Here is a 9,921-nt window from a genome sequence, read left to right on the forward strand (position 1 = left end):
CTGCCAATGTTGAACACCTGCCTCACTTGAGGAAGGCTGTTGTTTATGTGCTAAAAGATTTTGCATTCAAGATCGGAAGAGACATTTCACAGGATTTCCTTGCCATTTAATACTGAAATGGATGGCGTTGAATCATGCACGTTACCCGCCGGATCAGAAATGAATACACTACAAAAGATATGCCCCGTGTGAGGCTCGAACTCACGACCTTCAGATTATGAGACTGACGCGCTGCCTACTGCGCCAACGAGGCCCAAAAGCAACATTCCGTTGGGTGATAATGGGGGAGTCCAGCATAAAGGGGTCAAGCCAAGACCTGTTCTAGAGGTCTAAAGGTCGACACGTCAAACGCAGATGAGCTCACGCAGGGAAGAAAAGTAATCGTCCGTAGCATAGAGCAAGAAGGGGGATCAAAGAGTCTGGCTGAAAGAGCAATTTGTTTTCATTTACAAGATGTGCATTGGCAAGGAGTGGAATTATATGGGCGGAGTCAGGAGGGTTGAACATCTCCTCGTTAGTATAGTGGTCAGTATCCCCGCCTGTCACGCGGGAGACCGGGGTTCAATTCCCCGACGGGGAGTGTATGCGCTTTTTGGCTGATGTGGTTAACAGCCATGCAGTACAGACATTCAGAAAAAGAATGCCCCTGAACCACCTATATTGGAGAATATATTTTTGGACAAATGTAAACACTGTCTGTCGAGACCAGGAGGAACAGGGCGCAAACGCAAAGCAGGACATCTAAAGGAACTTATAAGTGGACGACCGAATGTTGGTGTCCAGAAAGGCTTGCCATAGTTTCCTGGTTCTGGCTGTCCATGGAGCACACTAGTAGATTTTCCTCTTCCCATCCATATTGCCCTGATGAAATCTAAGGGCCCTTATTTCTGTCAGTAGTGAACAGCTTGTTTGATGAACAGTCTATCAACAGTCAACAGCTTGTTTGATCCCTTGGAGCTTCAGATTCCCAGGTAGTACTTTCCAGTTTCTCTCATCAACACGCCGTAAGGAACTATGTGAATTTGGGCAACTCATTTTTCACAGGATTTCCTTGCCATTTAATATTGAAATGGATGGCGTTGAATCATGCACGTTACCCGTCAGATCACCAGCAAGAACCAAATGAATACACTACAAAAGATATGCCCCGTGTGCAATTTTTTGAAAGGGCCTTTATTCCTGCCAATGTTGAACACCTGCCACACTTGAAGAAGTCTGTTGTTGATTTTGCATTCAAGATCGGAAGAGATATTTCACAGGATTTCCTTGCCATTTAATACTGAAATGGATGGCGTTGAATCATGCACGTTACCCGCCGGATCAGAAATGAATACACTACAAAAGATATGCCCCGTGTGAGGCTCGAACTCACGACCTTCAGATTATGAGACTGACGCGCTGCCTACTGCGCCAACGAGGCCCAAAAGCAACATTCCGTTGGGTGACAATGGGGGAGTCCAGCATAAAGGTGTCAGGTCTCAGGAGACCAGGAGGAACAGGACGTAGACGCAAAGCCGGTCATCTAAAGGAACTTATAAGTGGACAACAGACTCTCCCCATTCTCTTCTGATGACAACATGTTAAATGAAATGTTGGTGTCCTTAAAGGCTTGTTATAGTTTCCCGGTTCTGACTGTCTAAGGAGCACATGAGTTGATTTTTGCTCTTTCCATCTACATTGCCCTGATGAAATCCAAGGGCCCTTATTTCTGTCAGGCTTGCCATCGTTTCCTGGTTCTGGCTGTCCATGGAGAACATGAGTAGATTTTTCCTCTTTCCATCCATATTGTCCTGTTGAAATCCAAGGGCCCTTATATTTGTCAGTATTGAACGATTGTCTGATGAACAGTCTGTGAACAGTCAACAGCTTGTTTGGTCTCTTTGAACTTCAGATTCCCTGGTAGTACTTTCCAGTTTCTCTCATCAACACGGCGTAAGGAACTATGTGAATTTGGGCTACTCATTAGAACTTAAAGGAAGTGCATTGGCCGGGAATCGAACCCGGGCCTCCCGCGTGGCAGGCGAGAATTCTACCACTGAACCACCAATGCTTACCTTGAGGTCTTCTTACCACTCCGAAAATAAAATCAGGCGGGAGTTCGATTCCCGGGCAAGGCAAGCGCAATTTTTTGAAAGGGCCTTTATTCCTGCCAATGTTGAATACGTGCCTCACTTGAGGAAGGCTGTTGTTTATGTGCTAAAAGATTTTGCATTCAAGATCGGAAGAGAGATTTCACAGGATTTCCTTGCCATTTAATACTGAAATGGATGGCGTCGAATCATGCACGTTACCCGCCGGATCAGAAATGAATACACTACAAAAGATATGCCCCGTGTGAGGCTCGAACTCACGACCTTCAGATTATGAGACTGACGCGCTGCCTACTGCGCCAACGAGGCCCAAAAGCAACATTCCGTTGGGTGACAATGGGGGAGTCCAGCATAGAGGTGTCAGGTCTCAGGAGACCAGGAGGAACAGGACGTAGACGCAAAGCCGGTCATCTAAAGGAACTTATAAGTGGACAACAGACTCTCCCCATTCTCTTCTGATGACAACATGTTAAATGAAATGTTGGTGTCCTTAAAGGCTTGTTATAGTTTCCCGGTTCTGGCCGTCTAAGGAGCACATGAGTTGATTTTTGCTCTTTCCATCTACATTGCCCTGATGAAATCCAAGGGCCCTTATTTCTGTCAGGCTTGCCATCGTTTCCTGGTTCTGGCTGTCCATGGAGCACATGAGTAGATTTTTCCTCTCTCCATCCATATTGTCCTGTTGAAATCCATGGGCCCTTATATTTGTCAGTATTGAGCGATTGTCTGATGAACAGTCTGTCAACAGTCAACAGCTTGTTTGGTCTCTTTGAACTTCAGATTCCCTGGTAGTACTTTCCAGTTTCTCTCATCAACACGGCGTAAGGAACTATGTGAATTTGGGCTACTCATTAGAACTTAAAGGAAGTGCATTGGCCGGGAATCGAACCCGGGCCTCCCGCGTGGCAGGCGAGAATTCTACCACTGAACCACCAATGCTTACATTGAGGTCTTCTTACCACTCCGAAAATAAGGCGGGAGTTCGATTCCCGGGCGAGGCAAGCGCAATTTTTGGAAAGGGCCTTTATTCCTGCCAATGTTGAATACCTGCCTCACTTGAGGAAGGCTGTTGTTTATGTGCTAAAAGATTTTGCATTCAAGATCGGAAGAGACATTTCACAGGATTTCCTTGCCATTTAATACTTTAATGGATGGCGTCGAATCATGCACGTTACCCGCCGGATCAGAAATGAATACACTACAAAAGATATGCCCCGTGTGAGGCTCGAACTCACGACCTTCAGATTATGAGACTGACGCGCTGCCTACTGCGCCAACGAGGCCCAAAAGCAACATTCCGTTGGGTGACAATGGGGGAGTCCAGCATAAAGGGGTCAAGCCAAGACCTGTTCTAGAGGTCTAAAGGTCGACACGTCAAACGCAGATGAGCTCACGCAGGGAGAAAAGTAATCGTCCGTAGCATAGAGCAAGAAGGGGAATCAAAGAGTCTGGCGGAAAGAGCAATTTGTTTTCATTTACAAGATGTGCATTTGCAAGGAGTGGAATTACATGGGCGGAGTCAGGAGGGTTGAACATCTCCTCGTTAGTATAGTGGTCAGTATCCCCGCCTGTCACGCGGGAGACCGGGGTTCAATTCCCCGACGGGGAGTGTATGCGCTTTTTTGCTGATGTGGTTAACAGCCATGCAGTAGACATTCAGAAAAAGAATGCCCCTGAACCACCTATATTGGAGAATATATTTTTGGACAACTGTAAACACTGTCTGTCGAGACCAGGAGGAACAGGGCGCAAACGCAAAGCAGGACATCTAAAGGAACTTATAAGTGGACGACCGAATGTTGGTGTCCAGAAAGGCTTGCCATAGTTTCCTGGTTCTGGCTGTCCATGGAGCACACTAGTAGATTTTTCCTCTTTCCATCCATATTGCCCTGATGAAATCCAAGGGCCCTTATTTCTGTCAGTAGTGAACAGCTTTTTTGATGAACAGTCTATCAACAGTCAACAGCTTGTTTGATCCCTTGGAGCTTCAGATTCCCAGGTAGTACTTTCCAGTTTCTCTCATCAACACGGCGTAAGGAACTATGTGAATTTGGGCAACTCATTTTTCACAGGATTTCCTTGCCATTTAATATTGAAATGGATGGCGTTGAATCATGCACGTTACCCGTCAGATCACCAGCAAGAACCAAATGAATACACTACAAAAGATATGCCCCGTGTGCAATTTTTGGAAAGGGCCTTTATTCCTGCCAATGTTGAACACCTGCCACACTTGAAGAAGGCTGTTGTTGATTTTGCATTCAAGATCGGAAGAGATATTTCACAGGATTTCCTTGCCATTTAATACTGAAATGGATGGCGTTGAATCATGCACGTTACCCGCCGGATCAGAAATGAATACACTACAAAAGATATGCCCCGTGTGAGGCTCGAACTCACGACCTTCAGATTATGAGACTGACGCGCTGCCTACTGCGCCAACGAGGCCCAAAAGCAACATTCCGTTGGGTGACAATGGGGGAGTCCAGCATAAAGGTGTCAGGTCTCAGGAGACCAGGAGGAACAGGACGTAGACGCAAAGCCGGTCATCTAAAGGAACTTATAAGTGGACAACAGACTCTCCCCATTCTCTTCTGATGACAACATGTTAAATGAAATGTTGGTGTCCTTAAAGGCTTGTTATAGTTTCCCGGTTCTGACTGTCTAAGGAGCAAATGAGTTGATTTTTGCTCTTTCCATCTACATTGCCCTGATGAAATCCAAGGGCCCTTATTTCTGTCAGGCTTGCCATCGTTTCCTGGTTCTGGCTGTCCATGGAGAACATGAGTAGATTTTTCCTCTTTCCATCCATATTGTCCTGTTGAAATCCAAGGGCCCTTATATTTGTCAGTATTGAGCGATTGTCTGATGAACAGTCTGTCAACAGTCAACAGCTTGTTTGGTCTCTTTGAACTTCAGATTCCCTGGTAGTACTTTCCAGTTTCTCTCATCAACACGGCGTAAGGAACTATGTGAATTTGGGCTACTCATTAGAACTTAAAGGAAGTGCATTGGCCGGGAATCGAACCCGGGCCTCCCGCGTGGCAGGCGAGAATTCTACCACTGAACCACCAATGCTTACCTTGAGGTCTTCTTACCACTCCGAAAATAAAATCAGGCGGGAGTTCGATTCCCGGGCGAGGCAAGCGCAATTTTTGGAAAGGGCCTTTATTCCTGCCAATGTTGAATACGTGCCTCACTTGAGGAAGGCTGTTGTTTATGTGCTAAAAGATTTTGCATTCAAGATCGGAAGAGACATTTCACAGGATTTCCTTGCCATTTAATACTGAAATGGATGGCGTCGAATCATGCACGTTACCCGCCGGATCAGAAATGAATACACTACAAAAGATATGCCCCGTGTGAGGCTCGAACTCACGACCTTCAGATTATGAGACTGACGCGCTGCCTACTGCGCCAACGAGGCCCAAAAGCAACATTCCGTTGGGTGACAATGGGGGAGTCCAGCATAGAGGTGTCAGGTCTCAGGAGACCAGGAGGAACAGGACGTAGACTTAAAGCCGGTCATCTAAAGGAACTTATAAGTGGACAACAGACTCTCCCCATTCTCTTCTGATGACAACATGTTAAATGAAATGTTGGTGTCCTTAAAGGCTTGTTATAGTTTCCCGGTTCTGGCCGTCTAAGGAGCACATGAGTTGATTTTTGCTCTTTCCATCTACATTGCCCTGATGAAATCCAAGGGCCCTTATTTCTGTCAGGCTTGCCATCGTTTCCTGGTTCTGGCTGTCCATGGAGCACATGAGTAGATTTTTCCTCTCTCCATCCATATTGTCCTGTTGAAATCCATGGGCCCTTATATTTGTCAGTATTGAGCGATTGTCTGATGAACAGTCTGTCAACAGTCAACAGCTTGTTTGGTCTCTTTGAACTTCAGATTCCCTGGTAGTACTTTCCAGTTTCTCTCATCAACACGGCGTAAGGAACTATGTGAATTTGGGCTACTCATTAGAACTTAAAGGAAGTGCATTGGCCGGGAATCGAACCCGGGCCTCCCGCGTGGCAGGCGAGAATTCTACCACTGAACCACCAATGCTTACCTTGAGGTCTTCTTACCACTCCGAAAATAAAATCAGGCGGGAGTTCGATTCCCGGGCGAGGCAAGCGCAATTTTTGGAAAGGGCCTTTATTCCTGCCAATGTTGAATACGTGCCTCACTTGAGGAAGGCTGTTGTTTATGTGCTAAAAGATTTTGCATTCAAGATCGGAAGAGACATTTCACAGGATTTCCTTGCCATTTAATACTGAAATGGATGGCGTCGAATCATGCACGTTACCCGCCGGATCAGAAATGAATACACTACAAAAGATATGCCCCGTGTGAGGCTCGAACTCACGACCTTCAGATTATGAGACTGACGCGCTGCCTACTGCGCCAACGAGGCCCAAAAGCAACATTCCGTTGGGTGACAATGGGGGAGTCCAGCATAAAGGTGTCAGGTCTCAGGAGACCAGGAGGAACAGGACGTAGACGCAAAGCCGGTCATCTAAAGGAACTTATAAGTGGACAACAGACTCTCCCCATTCTCTTCTGATGACAACATGTTAAATGAAATGTTGGTGTCCTTAAAGGCTTGTTATAGTTTCCCGGTTCTGGCCGTCTAAGGAGCACATGAGTTGATTTTTGCTCTTTCCATCTACATTGCCCTGATGAAATCCAAGGGCCCTTATTTCTGTCAGGCTTGCCATCGTTTCCTGGTTCTGGCTGTCCATGGAGCACATGAGTAGATTTTTCCTCTCTCCATCCATATTGTCCTGTTGAAATCCAAGGGCCCTTATATTTGTCAGTATTGAGCGATTGTCTGATGAACAGTCTGTCAACAGTCAACAGCTTGTTTGGTCTCTTTGAACTTCAGATTCCCTGGTAGTACTTTCCAGTTTCTCTCATCAACACGGCGTAAGGAACTATGTGAATTTGGGCTACTCATTAGAACTTAAAGGAAGTGCATTGGCCGGGAATCGAACCCGGGCCTCCCGCGTGGCAGGCGAGAATTCTACCACTGAACCACCAATGCTTACATTGAGGTCTTCTTACCACTCCGAAAATAAGGCGGGAGTTCGATTCCCGGGCGAGGCAAGTGCAATTTTTGGAAAGGGCCTTTATTCCTGCCAATGTTGAATACCTGCCTCACTTGAGGAAGGCTGTTGTTTATGTGCTAAAAGATTTTGCATTCAAGATCGGAAGAGACATTTCACAGGATTTCCTTGCCATTTAATACTGAAATGGATGGTGTCGAATCATGCACGTTACCCGCCGGATCAGAAATGAATACACTACAAAAGATATGCCCCGTGTGAGGCTCGAACTCACGACCTTCAGATTATGAGACTGACGCGCTGCCTACTGCGCCAACGAGGCCCAAAAGCAACATTCCGTTGGGTGACAATGGGGGAGTCCAGCATAGAGGTGTCAGGTCTCAGGAGACCAGGAGGAACAGGACGTAGACTTAAAGCCGGTCATCTAAAGGAACTTATAAGTGGACAACAGACTCTCCCCATTCTCTTCTGATGACAACATGTTAAATGAAATGTTGGTGTCCTTAAAGGCTTGTTATAGTTTCCCGGTTCTGGCCGTCTAAGGAGCACATGAGTTGATTTTTGCTCTTTCCATCTACATTGCCCTGATGAAATCCAAGGGCCCTTATTTCTGTCAGGCTTGCCATCGTTTCCTGGTTCTGGCTGTCCATGGAGCACATGAGTAGATTTTTCCTCTCTCCATCCATATTGTCCTGTTGAAATCCATGGGCCCTTATATTTGTCAGTATTGAGCGATTGTCTGATGAACAGTCTGTCAACAGTCAACAGCTTGTTTGGTCTCTTTGAACTTCAGATTCCCTGGTAGTACTTTCCAGTTTCTCTCATCAACACGGCGTAAGGAACTATGTGAATTTGGGCTACTCATTAGAACTTAAAGGAAGTGCATTGGCCGGGAATCGAACCCGGGCCTCCCGCGTGGCAGGCGAGAATTCTACCACTGAACCACCAATGCTTACATTGAGGTCTTCTTACCACTCCGAAAATAAGGCGGGAGTTCGATTCCCGGGCGAGGCAAGCGCAATTTTTGGAAAGGGCCTTTATTCCTGCCAATGTTGAATACCTGCCTCACTTGAGGAAGGCTGTTGTTTATGTGCTAAAAGATTTTGCATTCAAGATCGGAAGAGACATTTCACAGGATTTCCTTGCCATTTAATACTGAAATGGATGGTGTCGAATCATGCACGTTACCCGCCGGATCAGAAATGAATACACTACAAAAGATATGCCCAGTGTGAGGCTCGAACTCACGACCTTCAGATTATGAGACTGACGCGCTGCCTACTGCGCCAACGAGGCCCAAAAGCAACATTCCGTTGGGTGACAATGGGGGAGTCCAGCATAAAGGGGTCAAGCCAAGACCTGTTCTAGAGGTCTAAAGGTCGACACGTCAAACGCAGATGAGCTCACGCAGGGAAGAAAAGTAATCGTCCGTAGCATAGAGCAAGAAGGGGAATCAAAGAGTCTGGCTGAAAGAGCAATTTGTTTTCATTTACAAGATGTGCATTGGCAAGGAGTGGAATTAGATGGGCGGAGTCAGGAGGGTTGAACATTTCCTCGTTAGTATAGTGGTCAGTATCCCCGCCTGTCACGCGGGAGACCGGGGTTCAATTCCCCGACGGGGAGTGTATGCGCTTTTTTGCTGATGTGGTTAACAGCCATGCAGTAGACATTCAGAAAAAGAATGCCCCTGAACCACCTATATTGGAGAATATATTTTTGGACAACTGTAAACACTGTCTGTCGAGACCAGGAGGAACAGGGCGCAAACGCAAAGCAGGACATCTAAAGGAACTTATAAGTGGACGACCGAATGTTGGTGTCCAGAAAGGCTTGCCATAGTTTCCTGGTTCTGGCTGTCCATGGAGCACACTAGTAGATTTTTCCTCTTTCCATCCATATTGCCCTGATGAAATCCAAGGGCCCTTATTTCTGTCAGTAGTGAACAGCTTGTTTGATGAACAGTCTATCAACAGTCAACAGCTTGTTTGATCCCTTGGAGCTTCAGATTCCCAGGTAGTACTTTCCAGTTTCTCTCATCAACACGGCATAAGGAACTATGTGAATTTGGGCAACTCATTTTTCACAGGATTTCCTTGCCATTTAATATTGAAATGGATGGCGTTGAATCATGCACGTTACCCGTCAGATCAACAGCAAGAACCAAATGAATACACTACAAAAGATATGCCCCGTGTGCAATTTTTGGAAAGGGCCTTTATTCCTGCCAATGTTGAACACCTGCCACACTTGAAGAAGGCTGTTGTTGATTTTGCATTCAAGATCGGAAGAGATATTTCACAGGATTTCCTTGCCATTTAATACTGAAATGGATGGCGTCGAATCATGCACGTTACCCGCCGGATCAGAAATGAATACACTACAAAAGATATGCCCCGTGTGAGGCTCGAACTCACGACCTTCAGATTATGAGACTGACGCGCTGCCTACTGCGCCAACGAGGCCCAAAAGCAACATTCCGTTGGGTGACAATGGGGGAGTCCAGCATAAAGGTGTCAGGTCTCAGGAGACCAGGAGGAACAGGACGTAGACGCAAAGCCGGTCATCTAAAGGAACTTATAAGTGGACAACAGACTCTCCCCATTCTCTTCTGATGACAACATGTTAAATGAAATGTTGGTGTCCTTAAAGGCTTGTTATAGTTTCCCGGTTCTGACTGTCTAAGGAGCAAATGAGTTGATTTTTGCTCTTTCCATCTACATTGCCCTGATGAAATCCAAGGGCCCTTATTTCTGTCAGGCTTGCCATCGTTTCC

Source organism: Notothenia rossii (genome assembly GCF_949606895.1).
Source record: "Notothenia rossii genome assembly, chromosome: 3".
NCBI classification, from domain to species: Eukaryota; Metazoa; Chordata; class Actinopteri; order Perciformes; family Nototheniidae; genus Notothenia; species Notothenia rossii.